Consider the following 27,019-nt stretch of genomic DNA (forward strand, 5'->3'; position numbering starts at 1 on the left):
TATAGATCAGGAAGAGGGTTGGGCCCAGGATGGACCCTTGAGGGGCTCCAGCATTAATACTGTGGGCCTTTGATTTCTGCCCATCAATTACTACTCTTATGAGCCTATCGGAGAGAAACGATTTAATAATTGAGAAAACATTTCCAGTTATACTGTAGCTGGAAATCTTGTGAAGTAGGCCTTTATGCCATACCTTATCGAAGCTCTTTGATATGTCAAGAACAATTGCCCTAGAAAGGAAGCCTTTGTCGAGAGACTCACTAATCCTATGAGATATAACCGTTAGCACATCTGCTGTAGATCTAGCAGAATGGAAACCGTATTGCATGTTACTAAGAAGTTTATTTCTGTGGAGGTGGTTGACTACTTCTTTATTAAAATATAGATTCCAGCAACTTACTCATGACACACAGGAGACTTATTGGTTTGCACTGAGAGGGAGATGACTTATCACCTGAATTCTTAAATACAGGACATACTGATGAGGTTTTCCAGGGTTTTGGGAAGTAATTCTCCTTAAGACAATACAAACAGTTTTGTAAGTATGGGGGCAAGTTCTGGTTGAAGCTTTTTCAACACTATAATTGGAATACCGTCAGGGCCAGTTACTTTACTGGAATCAAGGTTCTTGATTAGCTTGGCGACCTCACGCACAGATATTTGTATGTTGCATAGTGTGTTGTCTGTTATAGGAGGAAATACGGAGAGTTGATGGCCTTCGTCGGATATTGTGTGCATTGTTAGAGATAACTTCAAAGAAAAATATTTAGTTATTCAGACAACAAAGCTTACATTTAGCATCTTTGAAAACTTTACCTGTTTACAAATATATTGTTGTGTTTCAGGATTCTTTTTAGAGATAAAGATTGATAATTTATATCATTTAGATTATTCCGATTACTGTTCTAATCTTCAGTTTTATTCTCTCAACATTTCAGCCGATGTAACCCCTTTCTTCAGGTCCATCTGGGTGAACAAGTGAATCGCTATGTCAAACTCAGAAATCTGTACGAAATTTCAAACTGAACACTTTATTTAATCCATGGGGTAGTTTGCCTTTTTTCTGTTAGCCTGTCGGTGGAAGTCTTAATTCATAATTGTATTCTTAGTATTGAACCATCAACCTCTAGAAGACTGTCACTAAGAATTGATCATTACTTAACATTTAGATTTGTTATGTGAAAAGTCAATAATGTCCCATTCATGTCAACTAGATGATGAGTCTAGACATACGAATATGCACAATTGTTTGAATAATCCAAACATATTGCTTCATTCTTATGGTCTTTCTATTCTTTTGTTATATAAACCAGAAAATACTCGACCCAGATTAGGTAAAATAACTCCCTGAACATTTTCCATTGCTTACGAAGATTAAAATTATAACATAACGCTAATTAGCCTTATGTTTAGAATCCTTAATTCAATTTTTATCAAAATCTATTAGATGATTTTGGTTCTATAAAATATCTTCAAGGTCTTAAAAAGAAATTGAGATTCAGGAAATTTTACTTCGTTTAATGGCTGTAGATCAAATTTAATGTAAATCTAAAATATTTGAATTTTCAAAATGGGAGGTATTATATTTCCTAAAAACTTTTCAAATTACTTCAAGGAAACTGAAATTTGGGGGAATATTTATTAATTGATGCCTAATACTTATTAAACGTTCACAAAAATCAGAGGTATCTGAATTTAAATAAAAAAAGGGTTTACAACCCCTTTTTACTCCCTTTAGATAAAACTACATAAAATTAAATATAGCCTACATTTGGACAGTTACGCATAGCAGCTGTGTTCCCAAATTTATAATGATGATCGCTTAATTAGTTTAAGAATGAATCTAAAACATCCAAATCTATAAAGACATGCGCATTTTAATTTTATATTTAACTAGTGATAAGGAAACTTTAACGTGAGCAGGAATCTATTGTGAAAGAGTTTGATGAAAAAATCTATATAACTTGTCATTACAGTAACTTGTGTTATTCAAGTCATAGTCTTCAGTAGTTTGTGTTGAAACTGGTTTGCTATGCTGGTAAGCGTTCTGTCCTTTGATCTCTCTATGTGCACAAACATTTACATAAAACGTGCTCATGCATACACTTGTGTGTGTGTGTGTGTGTGTGTGTGTATATATATATATATATATATATATATATATATATATATATATATATATATATATATATATAAGTATATCTGACTTACTTAATGTATGCATCACTTAAATGTATAAGCAAAAACTGTCCAAACAACTGAAACTGTTAAGTATTCTTGATTATTGTGATTATGTGCACTCATTTTATAATCAGGTGGAATTTTTAATTGAATAAGGACAAAAGAGCTGATTATTTCACCAAGGTGAAAGCAAAATAAATATCAACTCGTTTTTTTTCTTCTATTTTTTGTTGTTGGGGGAGGGGAGAGTGAGGCGAGTATTAATGAATATTGCTATTTATTTCACAATTGTGTACTTTATTTATATATGATATGGCTGCTTTATTTATGACTTAAATTTATGACATGGCTATTTTATTTATATCACTGTTTCAATTATCATACAAGTGTTCCGTTTATGACATGACTATTTCATGAAATAGTTGTTTCATGTATGATATGATGTGACGTCTATTTGAATGGTTAATTGTTTTAAAAACTGCTACATGTTCAAATAGATAAGCATAGTAGAATGGAAACAAAAATGGCGGTAACATTCAATATGCCAAGACTAAGCTTCTTTCCTTTAATAATTGCAAGAAACTATCTCACCCACTGATAACCATGGCTAATGATACACTATGTGGAAGCTCTTCATTCAAACTTCTCAGCTTAATGTACACAGGGAACATGAATTGGAACAAATACATCGAGGGCATTGCCAAAGCTGCTGCAAAGAAGGTGGGATCTCTCTACCATGCTAGAAAGTTACTTATGTCTGAAAATATCCTATACCTACAAGGCCACCAATCACCCATGCATGGAATATTGTTGCCACATTTGGGCTGGTGCATCTGTTATTAATCTCTCACTCCTAAACAGAATTCAGAAAAGAGTTGCCAACATAATAGGTTCCACACTGTCGACCAAACCCCAACCTCTGTCCCATCAATGAAATGTTGCATCACTGTGCCTATTTTGCAAGCATTTTAATGGAAAGTGCTCCGGCGAACTCCAATCTAGTGCATCATCAGGACGTAAATATTTCTGACTAACCCGACAAGCAGCAAAATCCTAACCCTACACTGTAGAGATCACCAGAATTGTAAAAGTGTTTTTTTTTTTTTTCGTGAGGATTGATGATATATCGTTTCATGTTGTTCTTCTTGTTGTTGTTATTCATTTGTTTACTATTACTACTACTTATTTATTATTTACTACTATTACTACTACTACTACTGCGACGACGACGATGAATGAATGAATGTATCCTGCACGTCCTACTCTTTATTTACTCCAAAAAAAAAAACAAAAAAAAAAAACTGTTATAGATCGAAAGTCAAAGATTTTGAAAAATTTACTGTTAGATGCTTGTATCTATCGTCTATATTTGATAATATTTACCATTAATAATGTCGCTTTTCGATACTGTTTTCGATAATGTTTATAAAATGTGATTCAAGGGATTCAAAAGCAGTATCATAATCATAAATGTTTAAATAAATCGTCTGATCTTATAAAAAGAACAAAAACTAACAAATGTTATGAGCTTGCTAGCTCAACCTAGCAATTGTTAAATTACTTTTCTATCCTTAATGCTTTTCCTGTTATTATTAGCAGTTACTCAGTAGGAGTTTAACGCAAACTATTATCTTTGATAACAACTGTGGTGTTCCCTAGAGTCTGAGTGACAACAAGTCTCTCCAGATTTCCAGTACTCTCCGCCTGTTTTGATAACCTTTGCAAATGAATTTGTATTATTGCAATAGCCGTTTACCATTGATTGCTGATAGCGACTATTAGTCTTCACTGGAATCTGGATGGCAAAAAGCCCCCCCCCTCCAAGGTCCCAGTCCTTTTCGCATTCATATAGTGAAGGTCTGGTTAGTGCTTTCTCTCCTCGATTTTTTTTATCCTCCTTGACTATCCATGACTATTTGGCATGGTGACAGTTGATGCGGACAATTTTTGAGAGAAAGGAGGGGTTAATTTATAATTATACGGTTTCAATTTTCTTAATTCTATGTGGTGTTACTTTGTTTTTGTTTTACTTCTGCTGCAGTTTTCATATGTCTGGTTAGTGTTTGTAGCTCATCTGCATTAGTCTTTGCATTCAAGGGTTTTCTTAGTATTTCAGTCGTTTTTATTATTGTCATCTGTTGTATCTTCTCAGCCATCCCTTTGATTTCAATCTCTCCCATTCTTCTTTCAAAGATTTTCAAGATTGTTTATAGTGCTCCAACTATTATTAGTGTTATCTTGACTTCATCTTCTATATCCGTTTCAATTCTTTGACCAGTTCAGTGTATTTGCCCTGCTTCTCTGTCTCCTTGATATTCATCCTGTGGTTTGCTGGACGGCAAAATCTACGATCTGGCAAGATTTTTCCTTCTTGCTAACTATTATGACATCCGCTCTTCTTTCTTGGATGTGTTTATGCGTTTGTATGTCTATGTTCCATAGGATTTTGTGATTTCCATTTTCAAGTACTGCTACTAGTTTGTGCTTTTACCATTTGTCTGGGTGTTCAAGATTCAGTTGTTTGCATAATTCCCAGTGTACTGCCCTCCCCACATGATCGTGTCTATCAAACTAGCCCCCCAAAAATATAAATTCTTTTTAGGCTAGTTTGATACTTTCACTTATTATGTAGTTTATTATTCCGTCTCTTTGTCCACAGAGTCTGTAGTTGCTGTTTTCTATCTTTGCTTTAATGTAGTTGGTCCTAATCATGTTATCTTATGTAGCTGTTATTAAGAATTCAGTTTCTCTGCTTAGGTGTTCTTTTTATAGCCATGTCGAAATGTTTTTGTGAGTCTCATCTTTTGTCATCCTTATGAATCGCTTGAGTAGCTGTTTCTCCTCTCATTTTTCTTTTCTCATCTTATCCCTTGCCTTTGTGTTTTCTGTTTTGTTCAGTTTTTCAGTGTTCTGTATTATATTAAAAAAAAAAAAAAAAAAAAAAAAACATGTCATCCACACAGTCTTCTATACAAACCAGCCCTCTTCCTCCATTTTTCCTTTTCATATGGAGTCGGTCAGCAACGCCTGGTGAACGACGGAAACCACCAGATTATAACGAGCGAACAGAAGTAAGACACAAAATAATAAAATAAAGAAAATAAAACAAAAAACCTACCATAATAATTTCAGAATTTTACTGTTTTATTTATATTTTTTATGGCAACTGTGTTTTTTTTTGTTTTTTTTTGGGGGGGGGGTAATAAAAGTTTTGTTTCTTTGAATTAGTGAACAAATATATTTTTTGTTTTGTTTGTTTAGGGAAGTCATTTGTATTCATTAAATTAATGTAAAAGTATTCGCACATTTTTTGGTTTAGAGGTATATAAATATTTTTCATTTAATATTTTTTTTCAATGAAACAGGTATACTTTTGTTTTTTGGTATTTACCAGAGATTCCTAAGGAAATAGTCTTGGCAAATATCCCTCAAGAAATTTTTTTTAATCAGTGAGAGTGTGATCCGACCTGATCTGAAACCGTCGGTTACGCTTTGTTGTTTCAAGATGCACTTCCGACATGTTTTATACTTCCTCCCCGTTGCCAGCAGCCGGTTTTTCTAACAAAATGCGAGGACCGTTTTTGGAGATTTACAAATAAATTCAAACCTGGAATGATTCATTTTCCTTATTTATTTATTTATTTATTTTATTTATTTATTTTTTTTTTTGCTTGAAAAAAGCGCAATGATACTCTGTTGTTTCTTTTCTTTTTTTTTTTCTTCCAATTTTTACTGTCTGCTAGTTTGCGTCTCTTTTTGTTCACACATTATAATCCGGTGGTTTCCATTGTTCGCTGGGCGTTGCAGAATGAGACTCACAGAAAAAACGGGCACTAAAATGCAGAAGAACCATTTATTCTCTAGGAGTAGTCACACAAGCCATCATCATTGTGGTGTTCTCTGGAGTCTGAGTGACAACAAGTCTCTCCCGATTTCCAATACTCTCCACCTCTTTCGATAATCTTTGCAGATGAATTTCTATTATCACAAAAACTGCTTACCCATTGGCAGCGACCATTGGTCTTCATTGGAATTTGGGTGACAATAAACCTCCCCAAGGTCCCAGTCCTCTTTGCACTCAATCAGCAGAGGTCTGGCTAATGCTTTCACTCCTCGGTCTTTCTATCCTCCTTGACCCATCTCACTTATTTGGTGTGGCGTCAGTTTATGGTGACCCCCCCCCACACACACACAAAATAAATAAATAAATAAATAATTAAGGGGAAGACAGGGATACATAGGGGGTTAACTTACAATTATACAGTTTCAGTTTTCACGATTCCATGTAATGTTCTGTAGCAGTTTCTATGTGTCTTGCTAGTGTCTGTATTCACTTGTGTTAGTCTCTGCATTCAAGGATTTTCCTTAATATTTCAGCTTTTTTCATTATTGTTATCTGTTGTATTTTCTCAGCCATTCCTCTGATTCCAATTTCTCCCATTCTTTTTTCAAAGTTTTTGGTATTGTTCCTAATTTTTCTTCTTCTTCTTCTTCTTCTTCTTCTTCTTCTTCTTCTTCTTATTATTATTATTATTATTATTATTATTATTATTATTATTAGTAGTAGTAGTAGTAGTAGTAGTAGTAGCAGTAGTTTGTCTACTAAGTCATATACACGGTCACAACAGTTACTCTCCAAAAAATTCCAGCAAAAACCTAACAGCCAGCCGTGGTTTTCTTCAGAATGTGCTGCTACCATTGCGCACAGATATCACTATTTCCATTACTTCCAACCTAATAGATGTACTGAGACTAAAGCCACCTTCAGAACTGCCAGCAACCATTGTAAAAGAGTAATAAAGAACGCAAGAGAGTTGTATGCTCAGTTCGTCAAGCCCAAAGTAGCTGAGCAGCGGCTTGGTTCCCACTAATTTTGGCAAATAACAGAGTTCTGAATAAAAGTGTGTGCTCTATCCCAACCATCATCAATGGACCTGAGGTAATCTCATCAGCATCAGACAAAGCCAAACTCTTTTCCAAAAAACTTTGCAACTAAATCTACCCTATGTGATCAGGGCTGCTAACCCCCCATATTTTCTCCTGTGTCTGAAAACACACTATGTGACATACATATATATGTGCATGATGTTGCCAAACTAATTAAATACCTTGAAAGCTAATCAAATACCTTGAAAGCAAGTGGCCCTGACGGCATTCCTATTATAGTGCTGAAAAAGCTTCAACTAGAACTAGCTCCCATTCTTACAAAGCTGTTTGTATTGTCTTAAGGAGAATTACTTCCCAACACCCTGGAAAACCTCATCAGTATGCACCATGTTTAAAAATTTAGGTGATCGATCATCTCCCTTTCAATACAGACCAAACAGTCTACTGTGTGTCATGAGTAAGTTGCTGGAATATGTGTTAAATAGAAAAATAGTCAACCACCTCAGCAAAAATAACCTCCTCAATGACATGCAATATGGTTTCTGTTCTGCTAGATCTACAGCAGATGTGCTAACAGTTATATCTCATAGGATTAATGAATCTCTCAACAGGGCAATTGCTCTTGACATATTAAAGGCTATTAATAGGGTATAGCATAAAGGTCTACTCCACAAATCTCCAGCTATGATATAGCTGGAAATGTCTTTTCAATTATTAAATCGTTTCTTTCTGATAAGTTCATAAAAGTAGTGATTGATGGGCAGAAATTAGAAGCTCGCAATATTAATGCTGGAGTCCCTTAGAGGCCCACCCTGAGCCCAACTCTCTTCCTGATCTACATCAATGATCTTCCAAATCACATCCTAAGATCATTCGTAGACATCTATGCTGACGACACTATTATCTATGGCAACACTTCAAAGACTATAAATGATGAAGTTCTCTCTGATTCTTGCTCTACTGGTTTTGATCATGTGGTGCAATGGGGAAAGTGGTGGCTGGCTAATTTTAACGCATCTAAAACCAAGCTTCTATCTTTACATCATCAACGCTCTGATCCTCGTCTGGCATCAATTGAAATGAATGCCTCTCGTTTTGGGGAGGCTTCGTGTTTTGATAAGCTTCTACTCTTGATAAGCTTTTACTGCTGATCTGAGGTGGAACACGTACATCAAATCTGTTGCCAAGGCTGCTGGAAAAATGGTGGGATTGTTCTACTGCTCCAGTAGATATCTCACTACTGATACTATTCTCTACCTGTATAAGAGTCAAGTATGCCCAAAGATGGATTACTGTTGCCACATCTGGGCAGGAGCTGCTAAAATAGCTTATCCTGCCTTGACAGAGTTCAAAGTAGACTTCGTAATCTAGAGGGGGATGCCTTTTCTCTTCCTTTCAATCTTTCCCACAGAAGAGACGTTGCGAGCCTGTCTCTACTTGATCGTTATTATCATGGCAAGTGCTCATCTGAGCACAATCTATGGTCCCCGCTTGCCTGATCTTCATGAAAAATACTCGTCTAGCTGAAACCACTATCAATAATTTCCCCCACTTTTTATCTGTGCCTAAACCTACACGTATATTCCATGAACAAAGTTTCTTTCTTAGAACTGCATGCCTGTGGAACTCTATTCCGTTTTCCTGTTTTCCAACTGACTACAATATGGTCTTCTTCAAGTCCAACATAAACAAATTCTTGATGAGCTGTCCCTTTAAGTAATCCAATTTACCAAATTTTCACCACTAATGATTACTACATTTCCTCATTGACTACTGTACACTCTTTAATCCTTATCTTCGAGTAGCCTCCGGGCCTTGATAAGTGGTGACTCCTTTGTATTCAATCAGAAGATATAAATTGCATTACGCCGTGAATTCTAAAAAGAAAAAAAAGAAGAAGAAAAAAAGCAATAACAGCAGCAGCGTTTCTTATAATTACTTTTATGTTCACATGAGTAGCAATTAAAACTAAAATTATGATTGATGAAAATGCGTTTCCCTTTTCACAGGACTCTGCAGTAAATGGAATATCTGAGTTCGTACATATCTCGAAAAAGGAAATAACATTGTTTTTTTTTTATATATATATATATTCATCGATACACTGATTAGGGCTTGCAAAAAACGATAATTCAGAAAACGGAGTTCAAGTCACTTTCTGAATTGAGTACAAAATGTTATTGGCACAAAGACCGGTGCTCCCCCTTTTCTTCACCCACAAAACTTTTTTTCTTTTTCATTTTGTCTTTTGTGTAATGAATTGATATCGATTAGACATCAAACTTTAAAATCAACGGGGGAAAAAATCGGAAAAAGTTCTCTTTTAAAAGTAGGTGAGAGGGGGGAGTCGTATCATTCAAACTTATCGCAAAACGATTCTTATTGGAAACTAGCATGGGTACCTGGCGTTGCCCGGGTCGACTTGAAGTTCCATTTGGAACACACTTGCTATACTAAGGATATTGATCACTTTCATCGTGGGCAACGTCGATACCCATAGAACAATTTCAAAAATAAAAAAAACGGATAAAAACATGAAAATGTAATCGCCCCAAAGAAGATATACGTGATACCCTATCCACCAGAGATTTTGGCAGAAGGGATACAAAGAGAAAAAGCTATTCTCCGAATATTGAGCACTTTTTGTTGCCCATGCGCTGCCCCCATCCCTCCAAATAAAATAAAATAAAATAGATAAATGAATCAAAAGAACTTCTCTTTCAATCAAAATAGTAGGGAGTGCCTGTGTGACTGAAAAAAAAAAAATGGGCCACAGTATCCAGACTCGAATGTGAAACAGGAAAGAGAGGAATAAAGCAAAAACTTATGGACACAGCATTTTGCCCACACTGCCACAAAGGCTTATGACTTCATCACGCAGCAAGTTAATCTTTTTAAGTGCGTGTGTGACTTGCAAAAAGTTTAAGAAAAAATGGAATTCCTTTCACAGGCTGGCTTGTTATTTTTATTTTATTTATTTTTTTTCTGTAAAAGCACTTTTTTCACTGGCTTTTTTTTTTCGTAATTAAAGGAAATTTTCGATTTTTTATTTATTTTTTGGCTTTTTTTTGTTTCTAAAAGTTTTGTGATTTAAGTTTCGATTTGGTCTTTTTTAGTCCTTTTTCTTAAAAGTTTGGCTTCCAATTTGACGCTTTTTAGGGTGAAAAATAATCCCATGTAGGCAGTAAAAATATTTTTTGTTAACAACTTTGGTAAACTTATTTTTGCTGACTACACGGGGTCATTTCGAGATAAAACTTATTATTACTGACTTTCCATGTATAATATTTAAAAAAATTTTTACTGCCTACACGGAATTATTTTTCACACTAAATTACCAAATTATTTTATTTTTCAGTTATTTTTTCACAACGAAATTAAAAATGTAAAAATGTTTTATCATTTTTATATATAAAATAATGTAGGAATGGTTAAAAATTATGTCTCAAAGTTTCAAGAATAATAAAAACAAACAAATAACATCCTTTCAGTTTATTCGTAAGTGTTTTTTTTTTTTTCAGTATTTAAAAGAAAAGCAAAACATTGTTATGCCTACGTGGAATTATTTTTTCACACTAGAAACTTATTGAGATTACCAAATTATTTTATTTGGTTAAGACTTTTTTTTTTTTTTTTTTTTTTTTAGTTATTTTTCAAAACGAAAATAAAAATTTAAAAAATGTTTCATCATTTTTATATATATAAAAAAAGTAGTTCCTGGAACAGTCAAAGATTATTTTTCGAAGCTTCAAGAATAATAATATACAACAGGTGGCACCCAGAGAAAATAACTAGAAACCCATTTCTAAAAAAAATCGATGTCGGTAATAATAATTAAAAATAAATCAAATATATTATCAACATAAATCAATTTTAAATAACAATCTTAAATAGAACGCTTTAAACAATTCTCTCGCTATAAAGAGTTACTAACATCCGGCTATTTAGCAAAATCGATTTTCCTTAAAGTAATATGCAAATGAGGTTACTTCTTAATCGTATATTTTGCAAGAATCATACTATATATAGATATAAATGAAATGGAAAAGTAATGGACCTTTTGTATTTTAATCAAATTGTGAGCAAACAGACATAAATACGAATTTATATATATATATATATATATATATATATATATATATATATATATATATATATATATATAGATGATGCTAACCTATAGAAGTTTTAAACTTTATTTTATTAGTACACCATTTTTACACCAAATGTGCAAGTGTGTAAAACTTTAAAATGTGAACCGGATTATAAATATCATAAATATTCATATTAAAAACAACTCACAAATAGATTGAAATTGAAAAGTGCAAAGAAAAAAGTTAATTTTGTAATTGTTAAAGCTTGCAATTATTTTCATTTGTGTTCTGTTTTTAACATAGAGCAACCGATGAGTTTATGACATTAACATTTTTACACTCTTCTGCAGCTATGATATTTGACTAAATGTATAGAAATGAATGTACATATGATGTTTATATATAATAAACCAGGAATCAACATAATAGAGAAAAATACCTTTTGTGGCCACAGTGCAGCCAAGATAAAAATTGATATGTTGCAATCTATTTCAATGAAACGTACTCAGCTAGTTAAAGGTTGACTGATTATGGTTACAACGATATTTTTTTAACGGAAAATAATAGACAAATATTTTTATAAGAAAGCAGAAACTAAATACATTAAAATTTGTTTGGGGAAATTATTATAGAAAACACAGTTTTTACCAGTTATTTTAACATTGTTTCAGGCTAATAAATTCAAACATGATTGCTGCAGTTAAACGGATGATAAAAAAAGATAATTTGCTACTAATAACACTGGGCATAGTGGCATATATGAAACTTATAAATTACATATTACTAAGGAAACTCCATAAAATACTTTCTAATAATACTGTTTTATTTTTGGCTAAGATATTTAACCAAAAAGGTGGGACACAATGAAGGATGGAAAATATTTTATTACTTTTGCACGAGTGAAATGTTTTTAATTATCTGAATTATCACTGATAATTTAAACTGTTTAACATTAACAAAACCACTGAACACAATTGAAAAAAGTAACTCAATCCTATTCTTCGGCAAATTATCAAAGAATTATGATTGTCCAACAGAGTTCAAAAGATATCAAAGAAAATGTAATTTTACTAATCTGAAAAGAATTAAACAATAAATTTCCTATATTTTTGTTTTTTGTGTGAAGATGTAAAGAACACTTGTTAAATTTTAATTGAAAGAAAACATAATGCCAGTGTTGAAACCCCAAACAAATGTATCATTTGCGACATTGACATAGAGTTAATGCATTAGATTTTCTAGAAAATTTCGGTGCAATATCAAAAATTAAATAGGATTTCCTTACAGTTTATATTAAAAAGCAGCTGGAAGATATAATATAAACTGTAAGGAAATCCTATTTAATCTATATATATATATATATATATATATATATATATATATATATATATATATATATATATATATATATATATATATATATATCTTCCAGCTGCTATATATGCAGTGCCACGCAGAGTATTGGATACATTACATTTTTCTTCATAACTTTAATTAGGGTTCAAGATTTTACCTAAAATTTGGTCAGTATATTCCTATTACTATTCTAACTAATAGTTGAGGTATTTTATTCTGAAAGCTTGATTTGAGCAATGCACATTTACAAATTCAATAAGATGACGAGTGTGCAAAATTTCTAACCATTAATACTTTTAAGAAACTTTATAAAGTTAATATTTTGACTTTTGTAATCAAAATAGTTCCTGGAATTTTTCAGCACATAATAGATACAATATTACATGGACTTACGATTTATATTGCTTATTTGCTGACATTTTTTTTTAGAATAAAAAATAACACAGAATTATTTTAAGCTAAAAGATAAAAATTGCAATATGACAAAAAATATGTGGAGTAAATTATTGGTGAAAATTATCAAAAGCCAGATTTCAACCGAGCAAGTACTATTAAAAATATATCTGTTCTCGAAAATATAAGTTAATTGTAGATTTCTTAGGATAATGTGTTTGTTCTTAACATGTATTTTTTCGATCACCACTGAATGAGCTATGGAAAACAAGATATCAAATGAATTTCGATGGATAAATGTAAAAATGTATTTGAGAAAATAAAGGATACCTTGCTGTCAGACGTTTTTTATGCAAAGGTGAAATAATCGTAGTTAGCAATGCCAGTTTGTATCAGAATTTTGGGTAAAAGGAAATATTGTTAAAATCAATAAGACATGCATTAAGAACAATTTTTTTATCAAAAACTGTAATTATAGTTGAATAAAGAAGGAAAGCTTTGTTATAATATCCACTCTTCAAATATTCCACCGATTCAGCAACAGCAATCTTACTAGTTCAACCAAACAATTGCTAAATGACTCTGTTCATCTGGTTTTTTTATTAGACGTTCTTTTCTATCTATAAGTACTGTAAATGTTCCTTATTATATTCTCTGATAACCCTGTTACTCGGTTTACAACAATTAGCATTACAAAGACAAATAGATCTCCTCTTTTCTCACCTTTCTGATGATGCAAGTTTAACCGTCACAAAGTTACGCTATCACACTATAACTATCACACTATAACTATCACACTATAATTATCACATTATAACTATCACATTATAACTATCACACTATAACTATCACATTATAACTATCACACTATAACTATCACACTATAACTATCACACTATAACTATCACATTATAACTATCACATTATAACTATCACATTATAACTATCACATTATAACTATCACACTATAACTATCACATTATAACTATCACATTATAACTATCACACTATAACTATCACATTATAACTATCACACTATAACTATCACACTATAACTATCACATTATAACTATCACACTATAACTATCACATTATAACTATCACATTATAACTATCACATTATAACTATCACACTATAACTATCACATTATAACTATCACACTATAACTATCACACTATAACTATCACACTATAACTATCACATTATAACTATCACACTATAACTATCACACTATAACTATCACATTATAACTATCACACTATAACTATCACACTATAACTATCACACTATAACTATCACATTATAACTATCACATTATAACTATCACACTATAACTATCACATTATAACTATCACACTATAACTATCACATTATAACTATCACATTATAACTATCACACTATAACTATCACACTATAACTATCACATTATAACTATCACATTATAACTATCACACTATAACTATCACATTATAACTATCACGCTATAACTATCACACTATAACTATCACACTATAATTGATAACAAATTCACAAAACTGCTTCTGTTACTCTTATATTTTGTGAACACGTTTTTATGCCAACAATTTTTAGAGTTTAGATGAAACCATATTTTATCATTGCATGTTTTCGAGTGGAAACCGGTCGAAATCGATTCAACAAGAAAAACATACCTCATCGGTTTGCTGAAACATTTCATTGAATGCAAATGTTTTGTTGATTTGTCTGATCATTTTCAATTATTGTCACATTTCACAATCATTATAAAATGTTCCTCAAAATTGATTAAAATTCAAAATCTGTATATTATAAAGCTTCCATTATATTTATGGCTTATTAAAAGTTCTTTCAATAAAACGGAATTGCCCTATAAACCAATGTTTGCTAAAAAAACTATGAGAAAATTCATTTTAGCTTAGCAGCCATTCTTTAAGCCAATGTTCTTATTTGATGTGTATATTTGTACTTTAACTGGTTATTAGATGAACGTAATAATAAAAGTACAAATATAATCACTTGCCATTTACTTGATCGGTATGTTATTTAGGTTATGCACATTCTTATGCTTATGTGATTTTCCACGGATTTACACATGATAATGGTTGAACTATTTGTTTTTTCTTTTTGAAATGTATCATGCGATAGGAATCTTTGAAAGTTGAGACGAAAAAATATAAAAAGTTATGTGTTTTACAGAATGAGCAATATATAAAATTTTATTTTGACTGACTGTTGCTGGATCCCTTTACAATGTTTTATGGTCAGATCTAAAACCATCTATAAAGACTATTGATGGGGCGATTGCAATGTTTTTTTTCCCCCGATTTCGATACAATTACCGATTTAATTGTAAAGTCCCTTTTTAATTATTTTTCAGATTACCGTAAAAAAACAAAAACAAAAACAAACAAAAAAACAACAACTAATATATGCAAAGACGTAAAAATACACTTAGGTTTACATAGACTTTAATTGGATCGATATTTTAAAATCAATAAAAAAAATCAGTGCATTATTAGTACCAACAATAGAAAAACGAACAAAAAAAAAAAACAATTAAAGGAATCGTTTTTGCATTGGAAAAACAGCACAAATTTTTCAGATTTCAATCCTTCAAAAATTCTGATTTTTAAGATTCCCATTTTCTATTAGCCGTCCCAACAGTAATAAAAATCTTGTGCTCTCACGCAGAAGAAACGAGCTTCCAAGAATACACCAGCTAAAAAAAAAAAAACTATAATCTCCAGATAAACAGTCTAACATTCACATGCGATAATTAGAATAATTTACTAATATAATAAGTAAGACACTTTTTCAAATCTCCAATACTAACGATTACTACAATATTATCCCATTGATTACTGTACATGCAATAACCCTTATCCCCGAGTGGCTTCCGGGCCTTGATAAGTGGTGACCTCCATCTAATATATATATATATATATATATATATATATATATATATATATATATATATATATATATAATTATTATAATCGTAAACAATTTTTGATACTGCAATTTTATTATTAAATATAGCATTTCTTCAAGCTTTTAATTACAAAAGTAATAAACCAAGTAATCCCTTGTTTTTTTATGAGGACAATTATTCAGTTCACTCTATCAGATGGAGACACAACGAAAACGCTTCTGAGAGCTTTTTCAGTATTAATAATTCTTGCTTTGAAATTCTTGAAATATACGAGATTTTGTAGCATGTGTATTTTATTGCAAATAAGCTGATAGGTAATAGCAAAACAAAATAGATGTGAAATTGGCGTTATTTACTTCTTGGAGCAAAATTCTTCTTACAAAATATAGAATTTTATATGAAATCAAGTATAAAAAAAATCTAATTCTCTATTTTTTTTTATTCCAGAAAAGCTAATTTATGGTGAAATAAACAAATAAAACAAAACGAGCTACCGGATCATCTGAGTTTTTTTTCCAATCATTTCTTTTATTAGCTTCAGCTATTTAACAGAATTTTCAGGAAGATCACAGATATTACTCTATTCCCTATAGTTACAATTAATAAACACAAGTATGAAACCCCCGGAAAAACAGATAATATGATTTTAGTACCTCAAACTGTGTGTGTGTGTGTGTGTGTGTGTGTGTGTGTTTGTGTGTGTGTGTGGGTGTGTGTGGGTGTGTGTGTGTGTGATGGCTCTATAATGCAGCAGACAACATAGCTAAGTATTATTACGCAACTGTATTTTGTTTCAGAACAGCTTTTGTACTTCTTTGTTCAATTTTCCTTTTTTTTTTCTTTTTTTTCTTTTTTCAATGTATTTTGTTTTCTTTCGCACTATTCTCTTCCTTCTAATTATTTCCTTTGAAGTTTTCTTCTTTTCTTTCACTTTCTGTCCTGCTCTCCCATCTCATGTTTCACTTCCTTCCCATTTCCATGTCTTTCTTGTTTTTCTTCTTGTTCGTTTAGTTCTTGGTTTCTTTGCTTTTAGTACTTAAAGCATGCAACATGGTTACTAAATGCCAAGTGCACTGAGTATAGAAATGAATGAATGAGCAAACAGTTTACTATTTTGTTATGCTGTGTTTTCATTGGTTAAATCAATGTTAGCAACATTTTTATTTTTTCTTTTCTAATCTCTTTTTTATATGATTTTCTTCTTTTGCATATCCTGGTATGTTTATGTTAGAAATCTCATTGTTAAGTTTTGTGGCTAAGATAGAGTTTTAAGCTTGTTATTAGCAGTCAATGTTGATCACTTACTTTTCAGATCCTATTTCTCCAAGTATCACTAGCAAGTAAAATCTATATATAAAAGTGAAAATGTGTGTGCGTGTGTGTGCATTTCCCTACCAAACTACTGTCAATTTTCAATTTACAGATTCGAGATTTGACATAAGGGGTATTGAGAGTTGGGAAAATCTTGTTAATCGGGTTTCGGCCAGAAATTTGGCTGTTTAACGATTTGACCTTTGAAAACTCTACTAAACTCTTCTGCCAATTTTGGGTCTAAACACTTGAAATTGTAGTTGTAGGTTACTTAGACATAGATCAAACTTTTTAATTTGATTTGAGCTAAAAACAATAAATAATAATATTTTATTTTATAGTTTTTTAATTTTTTTAAATTGTAATTAGTATGTTGTTATTTTTTTAAAATTGTAATTAGTATGTTGTTATTTTTTTAAAATTGTAATTAGTATGTTGTTATTTTTTTTAAATTGTAATTAGTATGTTGTTATTTTTTTAAAATTCTAATTAGTATGTTGTCATTTTTTTTGGTTCCTACTGTTTTAAATTTGATTGACGCTCGGCATATTCTGGCAGTTTACATCAGCTCCTAGAGGAGCCCAAGCCAACATCACAAAAATCCGGACCGCTAACTGCAGAAGTAACTATCATTTTTCTTGTTGGAGAATCAGATGAAAGTTCTTTCCAATTTGGTGGTACTTGACGAAATTAAGAAGCATGAGTTAAAGTTTTGTCATTGCAGAAATAATTTCCATGCCCCAAACTGATTTCTTTCTCAACATAGATCTAATGCAATAAAACCTAAAGTACTTCACAGTTTTGAAACCAATAAGGATCTATCTTCACCTACTCACTAATCCAATCTATATACACATACATTTATGTTTGAGTTTAATACTTTCACAAGCACTGTATTCGTGTTATTTAGAATCTCCAGGCTACTGTTCTCATTTTTAGTCATTTTCATAATGTTTTGGTCGATGTAACCTCCGACCTTCTTCAGGTGTATAAACTCTGGAATGTTTCTGTCAAACTCAAGAATCTGGACAAAATTTTTTACAAACCCTTCATTTACTTCATGGGGGTAGCATGCTCTCGTTCTGTCAGCTATGACTGGATAAAAGTCCTTAGTAATTTGCAATTGTATTTTTCGGTTGCCCATACGGAGAACGGAACCTTCATCGTTCAAGAGAATATCACTTTACAATTGATTTTTCCCATGTACTCTAACCACTGTGCCATGGGTCCTTGTGACCAAAACGTTGTGAAAATGACAAGATGAGAACAGTTGTCTGAGGATTCCAAATAATATGAATAACCAATCATCATCTGAGAATTTCAGACAAACACTATATATTTCAAATGTATTAAAACAGTACTTGTAATTCTCAAAGTCAAATTATGAAACTAACACATTATGTTATCATTTTCTACTGAGTTCATAAAAGGAATAGTGTGCATGTTTTATGATTTGCATGTTTTATGATTTGCATGCAACGTTTCTTCTGTCTTTTGTTATTTTTTTACTTATAAAAAACATTTTCTACATAAATAGTTAAATGCTTAAGAATTTCAAATGTAGCAGGAATTTCATGAATGCAAGTCTGAATACATAAACCGTAGAACATTATTTTCTAAACTGACTAGATTGGATTTTTTATATGGCATAGAACATATGGCTGGTAACATAACATTTATATAGGTTACAAAGTAAAATATTTAGATAACATTGAAATAAAGAATGTTATTTGAGATTAATTTGTTGTATTTTCATTATTTTTTTGTCAACTTTAGTGAGTCTTTATTAAAAAGATGTTTTGAAATAAAATAGTGTAGCATATCACTGTTAACATGAGTATCCTGGGTGTGCCATCAATGGTATATGATACAGCACATGGATTCACTGATGCAGATGCTTATATTAAAATCTAAATCTGATTCAAGATATGCATGGATCATTTCTTTTCATCGTTCTTATTAAACTACAGACACAACGTAGATAGAAACCTTTGAAAGAAGATGATTTTATCTGTACTAAAGATCTTACTCGAGGTCATTTACCAACATGTGTATGCCTGCTCATGCTCGTATTTCTCGATCGTGTAGAGAGTTGGATGAGGTCATAAGTTGAAGAAATGTCAGAATATTAGCAAATATTTATGGGAAGCAATTTGTGGCAAACTTTCAAAACAATCTGTGTTGGAGAGATTTCAATTTATAATCATGAATAATCTCTCTCTCTCTCTCTCTCTCTCTCTCTCTCTATATATATATATATATATATATATATATATATATATATATATATATGTGTGTGTGTGTGTGTGTGTGTGTGTGTGTGTGTGTGTGTGTGTGTGTGTGTATATATATATAGAGAGAGAGAGACTGAAAGAGAGAGAGAGAGAGAGAGAGAGAGAGAGAGAGAGAGAGAGAGAGAGAGAGAGAGAGAAAGGTTTGTATATACACTTATCTGAATAGATTCATTAAAGTTGTAATAATTACAAAGCAGTCCTATGTGAAGATTTGTGCTCAAAATTTATAAGCACATGAGGTCAAACATTCTTGTATACCTATTAACTAAGGCGGTTTATATGCAAGTAAATATTTGTTTGTTCAACCACAAAACAACTGCTCATTTCCTACCAGCCAGGTGTAGAATTGGCAGAAGCAAATCTTATCTTTTACATTTCTCTTATGGTTCTGATATGATTAAGGATGCAGCTGTAAATTGCGGTTTATCTCCACAATAACGCATCATCATCATCTGTTCTCATTTCGCAGCGTTTTACACGCGTACTGATACTGTAGCTGCATATTAGATACAAATACCTAATATCATGCTCTGCCTTCAGAGTTTCATTCATTTCTTTAGCTCTCTTCTTGAATAGTTTCTTACTTTCTCTTACTTCCGGTTTCTGTTTGTGTATCTTTTTCTAAGATATACAAACCGCAGCAGTTTATGGGCAGCAGTTCCAAACTTTTCTCTCTTCAACATCATGTTTAAAGAGTTGAACTTAAAGGTGAATCAGAAGATTGAAAACTGACATGATTTTCTTGACTCTCTACCCAAACAATCCCAATGAAATAACTGATGTCATTTTCACTTACATTTTTTAACTATAATTTCGGATGCTTGCCATTTGTGAAAAATTTTGTCTGGTGTTAGGCACATTGAGTTAAAAAAAAGAAAATTTGTTTGTTTTTTACGTAGAACTGCTTTGTAATCATTACAACTCTAATGAATCTATTCACATAAGTGTATATACAAATCTCTCTCTCTCTCTCTCTTTCTTTCTCTCTCTCTTCATAGAGAGAGAGAGAGAGAGAGAGAGAGAGAGAGAGAGAGAGAGAGAGAGAGAGAGAGAATACAAATAATGTGAATGCAATAATTACCAACATGTATTGCAAAATTAAATAAGGAATGATTTATTTCTTATTTAATTTTGCAATACATGTTGGTAATTATTGTATTCACATTATTTGTATTCTTTCTTTGTTATTCACATGTATGACTTAAACTACATTTAGACACATGCGTCTACTTTACTATGTGTGTGTGTGTGTGTGTGTGTGTGTGTGTGTGTGAACATTCATTGAAATTCTATGTGATAAGAAGAGGAAGAGGAAAGAAAAATAGCAAATGGTAAAACTGAACTCTACTTTGCATTTCTCAATGTTGCTACAGAAAAAAATGCCTTAAAAGTAATTAAAAATGCTTCAAAAGTAATGAAATAAAATGTTAGCATTTTTATATTATCAGGTTGACAAAAAAGTTCTTTAAGTTTTTGAACTTTTAAATTCGGTTCAAACAAAAAATTTATTGATTGAAATAAGCAGCATCAGAATCATCACAGTTTTTGCCAACACATTTATGTCAGTAACGTACAAAAGCTGTGTTCTGATGACGATGAAGTCGTTGAAGGCGTTTTTGATATCGCTTAGGTTTTTGAAGCATTTCTCATACAGAAAGTTGTTAAGATGCTTGGAAAAGTGATAGTCGGTAGGTGAGAGGCCTGGAGAGTATGGCAGATGAGGCAAAGTGACGTAGCCCAATTTATTCAACTTCTGCATGACCTATTTAGCAACGTATGACCGGGCATTGTCATGGAGGAGAATTGGGGCTTTTCTGTTGTCTAATGCTAGGTGTTGTTATCGAAGTTTCTGATGCATTTCATCCATTTACTGACAGTACTTCTTTGCCGTAATGGTTTCGCCTGCATTAAAAAAAACTGTAATGGATGAGATCAGTCGCAGACCACCAAACAGTCAGCATGACCTTCTTTGGGTGCAACGCAGGCTTCAGGAAGTGTCGTGGAGCTTCGTCATCGTCTAAATACTGAGCTGAGTGTTGTTGGTTGTTGTAAAGAACTCACTTTTCATTGCAAGTCACAACCTGGTTGGGAAACAGGCCGTTCTTGTTATGTAAAAGAAGGAAAGATGACATTTCATAATGGCGTTTCTTTTGATTTTCGTTCAATTCGTGAGGCACCCATTTATCAAGTTTTTTTGTCTTTCCAATCTCTCTCTAGTGGTTGGAAATCATTGTATATGTTACGTCTAATTCAGAAGCAAGTTCTTGAACAGTTGTGCATGGATTGGCTTCAACTAAGGCTCTTTATTGATCGCTGCCAACATCCGATGGTTGACCACTACCCTCATCATCTTCAGGACTCTTGTCGTTCAGTAGTGGTTCCTGGGCCAAACGCTTAGTTTATATTGTGAGCTGTTTCAGCAGCTTTTCGGCCTAGCTTGAATTGAAATAATAAAATTGTGTGAATTTGTTTTTCTTCCATCTTGTATTCACCATTATGAAAAGAAGACAATTGTTTTAAAATGATTGTAATTTAACCGATTAGATAGAGCGAAAAACGCTCTTTAAAATGATATATAAAGTAAAAGTATTATAACGAAAATTATTTGAAAATACATCAATTGAAATCAAAATAAAAAATTCCGCAAAAACTTTTTTCTCAACCTAAATTGAAAATTTGAGTGAAGCAAGCTATATGTAAACGCATGATCACACTATAGAATGCTGCAAGCAATGAAGAGAGAGAGAGAGAGAGAGAGAGAGAGAGAGAGAGAGAGAGAGAGAGAGAGAGAGACCAACTGATTGAAATCTAAAGATATAGTTTGATAGGCATCGAGTGTGGCCGAATTAACTGTACATTTGTTGTCTGGTTTCGTTGGACTATCTTTCATCTTTTCTCTTTTTATCATCTGTATTCAAGCATACAAAATCATACTTTCTCTTCTTACTTTATCAAGACTAAAAAAATTTGAGGATAAGATTAATGCGATAGATACATTGACAATTGAATGATGCTGGCTGAGTGCTGAGAAGATCTTAACAACAGCCGATCTAGAAAACAGCAATTGTTCCTCCTTTGTCAGAAACATTGATCATACACTATTAGAACTAAGAAAAAATAGGCGGAAGCGAAAGTTACGAGGTTGGCATAAGAAAACCTAAGCTATTATTACTACTGCTATTATTACTACTAATTTTATTGGAAAATAATAAAGTGTATATATACAATTTTAAAATATTTATAACTTTATTATATTTGCGTTTATATTTATAAATATTGACAAAAAACATTTTGAATAAATAATAAAAATGATAAAACCCTTCCAATTAATTAACTAATTTCAGTTGTAAAAAAAATTAGTGATAATTAATTCTTAAATTAGAATAAAAAAATATTATTTCCATTGTAAAATATATTTGTCATAAATATTACAACAATTTACATTTTAAAATAATAAAATGATGAAAAAATGACAAAAGAACATTTTAAATATTTAATTTTTGTATTTTAATCAAAAAAATATTTTGGTTCAAAGACAGGCAACAGATCGATTAAAAAAAAAATTTTTTTAGCAAAAACAATATTACATACTTCACTGTCATATCGAAAAAAATAATATATCCAAAAATTACAAAAATTCATCAAGGAGAAAGTTACTTATAGTTAAAAATAATTTTTACGGAAAATTAGTGCAAATTGCATTTTTCATAGATGCTTTAAAGTGACTATTGCAGAAACAGGGAACATAACTAAAACATTTTTTCTTTAATAAAAACACAAAAGCAGTAGTTCCACTCAATGCATTTTCGTAATTTTTTTGGATACATTACTATTTTCGACATGACAATCAAATAAGTAATATCGTTTTTGCTTAAAAGGACATATTAAAAAGATCGATCTGTCACCTCTTTTTGGACAAGCACCAATATTTCTATGAAAACAATTGCTTAATCATTCCATTTTAATCGAAAAATTATTTTTTAAAATAACGATAAACTAAAGTACTTTTTTTTTTTTTTAATTTTGATTAATATATATATATATATATATATATATATATATATATATATATATATATATATATATACTAGCAAAAGTACCTGTCGTTGACTGGGTTCAAAAACAGCCTACAGAAAATGGACTCTGATTTACGAAAGTATGATAGGTTATGAAAAGGAAGGGTTGTAAATTTGGGTTGAATTTGGGGGTATCAAAGCCAAAGCAAAATATGATAAAAGTAAAAATAAAATAGATAAACCCCATAATTTATTATACCATACCTGTTCACACTTAAACATTTATCACAATATTCTGTGGATCTATATTAAAAAACCTTGTTAAACTTTGTAACATCTTTCCATTCTATGAAGGTCAGGTTCCAACGAACACTCGATAATTTTATTATACCATATTTCTTCAAACTGAAACATAATTATCAAAGTATACTTACGCAGATAGATATGAAAAGTTTTTATTAAAGTTTGTGCCTATTTCCATTCTATGGAGGCCAGGCACAAACGCAGACCCCACAATTTTATTATACCATCCCTATTTAAGTTAAAACATACTTATCAAAGTATTCTTTTGGACATCTATATCAAAAACACTTGTAAACGTATTTTTTTAACTTTTAAATTTTTTATTTCCATACTTTGTGGACCAGGCGCGAATGCAGACCCCACAATTTTAATGAACCACCGTTCTGCCAGATCAAACATACCCATTCCTGTGTCTTGATAAATCTTCTATCATTATATGTAATCATTTATTTAAAATAGTCAACCATATAGGTGCCTATTCGTAACCAGACACACACACACACACACACACACTGCTTTATATATATATATATATATATATATATATATATATATATATATATATATATATATATATATATATATATTAAATGTATAAAGAATATATCTTTAACAAGGCAAATCTATCAAGGTAAAGAAAGCTCTACATGGTTAAGAGGAGCAATTGAATATATTAAATAAAAGATGAGGAATAAAAGCCGCATATAATTTTATTATATAATCAGATCAGTAAGGAAAGAAAAGGGTAAAAAAGAGAGAAAAACTTCTTTGGAATTTGGAAGGCAAATGCTTTTCATCAGAAGAGGAAAAGAGTCTGCAAAAATATAAATAAAAGCTGACTTAAGAACATTTAGAAATGAAGAATGTCTACATTAAGAAATATTAAAGAATATAAAAATATAACAATAAAAATAAAAAATCTCTATAAAGAAGGAGGTAAACATTTATAAATAGGAAGGTAGATAAAAATATGAAAAAGAGAAGTATATAAGTAAATAATAGTATGAAAAGTACTTTTTTCTTGCTATTATTATATATTATATATATGTGTGTATATATATATATATATATATATATATATATATATATATATATATATATATTTATATATATGTTTTAAGAAAAATAGAAAAGCCGAATGAAATTATTAAAAAATCAACGTTTCGTCCTTATTTCAGAGGCCATCTTCAGGATAATTGAAATAAAAATGTAAGAAAAGAAAAAGTCATAGATCGTGCGAAAAAGACAGTTTTTGAATCCTACCCATGTCGGGAAGGACAAATATGTGTGCGTATATATATATATATATATATATATATATATATATATATATATATATATATATATATATATATATATAGAGAGAGAGAGAGAGAGAGTGAGAGAGAGAGAGAGAGAGAGAGAGAGATAGAGAGATAGATAGATAGATAGATAGATAGATAGATAGATAGATAGTACTTAAGAGAATGACATTTTAAGAAGGCCATAATCACGGTTTCATGCTCCTTGAAGTCTTCAGAATATTGAAATAAATAAAACATAAAATTACATCTAAATTCGTATTTCGAGTCATCTAAAGATCACAATGAGCATGAAACCGTATTATTTTAAATATTATAAAGCTCTATCCAAGAAGGCATCGAACACTGCAAACAAGTGCAAATCAAGTCTGTGAGCATTCAGTTAGCAGATCCATTTCAAAAAGTGTGGAAGAACAGTGGAGGAAGTTGGAGGACACGTTGTTGGAAGTACTAAACTAGATTTATGGTTGGACAAAACGGCCCTCAAGACATATGGCAAGGTGATGGTCGAATGAGAAGTAGAAAAAAGCAGAAAAGACAAATTGAGTTGGAAAAGTCTTGAGTAAATAAAGATGTTTATCTGGTGGCAAGAAGAGCAATCTACAAAGATAAAGTGGGAGCAGAACAAGTAAGGTTTCTACATAAATTATGGAGAGATGTTCAGAAAGATAAAGTATTTGAAATTCAGATAAAAAAATAAATATGAATATTGTTGGAGAAAAGTGCATTTCAAGTGATAAAAGGTGCTAGCAAGAAAATGAACAAAGCAAGAGTAGTGCTTAAAACTGCTATTATGAGAAATTGTTGAATACTAAGTTGGAAACAAGAAAATTCTGATGTTTCTCAAGTATTTTGTCCAGCCATAAGAAATAAGAAAGTTGTAGTGGACGTTAACAGATGAGAAAGAAATTCGTGAAATTGGTAGTTTTGTTAGTGTTTTTCAATAACTGATTCCAAGTTTTAGGCCGTTCTTGACACCTGTATGACTAAAAATTGTTCAGTTTTTTACAGTTTTACTAAGTTGATTACTCATTAAATTGACCACTCATTAAATTTTTTACTGTTCTAAATTCCTATCGTTAAAAATACATTAAGTTGCTCTCTGCAACAGAGTGTGGCTTTTAGCACATTTTTTTTTCTTTTGTATAATATGAGAAGTTCATGTTTTCTAAGGTTCATAATATTGGTGCATCCTCGCTTTCTTTAATAAATAGAAGAAATGTAACCCTCAACTGCTTCAAAGCAACCACAACATAAAAATATAGCTTAAACAACTGAATTTATGATTAGAGAAGAATATTAATTTTCTTAGTTAATCTGAGGTTTTCAAATGATAGAGATTTGCTGCAATTTTGAGAACCACTCACTTTTTTGTCCTTTAATAATCGTTTAAATCTCATGAAAATTAAACAATTTCATGCAACCTTGCAAACTCATCAAAAATAGCTAAAATCAAAGGCACATATATATAGTAATCTGTAATAAATAGTGATCTGTAGAAATAAGTAGTAGGGTTGCACATCTAAAAAGAAAAATAGGTTTGAGGCTCTCAAAATTCATACTAAAATTATCTGCAAATATGCGTCGTGTAGACGATAAAGTATTAAATAAAAATCAGTTCTAAGCAGGATGTTGAACGGTCAATCTTCAATGCGACAATACTAGTAATATAATTGCAAATTACTTCTACCTGGTAATGACTGACAGAATAAGAGCATGCTCCTCATATGAGTTAAATAAAGGGTTCTGTTTAGAATTCTTTACAGATTTCCGAGTTTGACACAATATACCTGAAGAAGACCATAGATTACATCGGCTGCAATGCTGTGAGAATGATAGTTAACATGAGAACAGTAGTCTGAATAATCCAAATAATACAAACTATTAATCCTCATTTAAAAAATATCAGAAACATCTCAAGTTTCTGTGTCTTATATCCCCCAAATAAGTTG

General features: G+C 31.3%; 1 protein-coding gene across 5 annotated transcripts in view; it reads left to right on the forward strand.

Moving 5' to 3' along the window:
• The window catches only part of LOC145283782 (vitamin D3 receptor-like), a 453,323-nt gene that overhangs the window by 96,346 nt on the left and 329,958 nt on the right, over positions 1-27,019 (forward strand). The window lies entirely within an intron of this gene.

Source organism: Euprymna scolopes, chromosome 8 (genome assembly GCF_053919585.1).
Source record: "Euprymna scolopes isolate OS-2025 chromosome 8, ASM5391958v1, whole genome shotgun sequence".
Lineage (NCBI taxonomy): Eukaryota > Metazoa > Mollusca > Cephalopoda > Sepiida > Sepiolidae > Euprymna > Euprymna scolopes.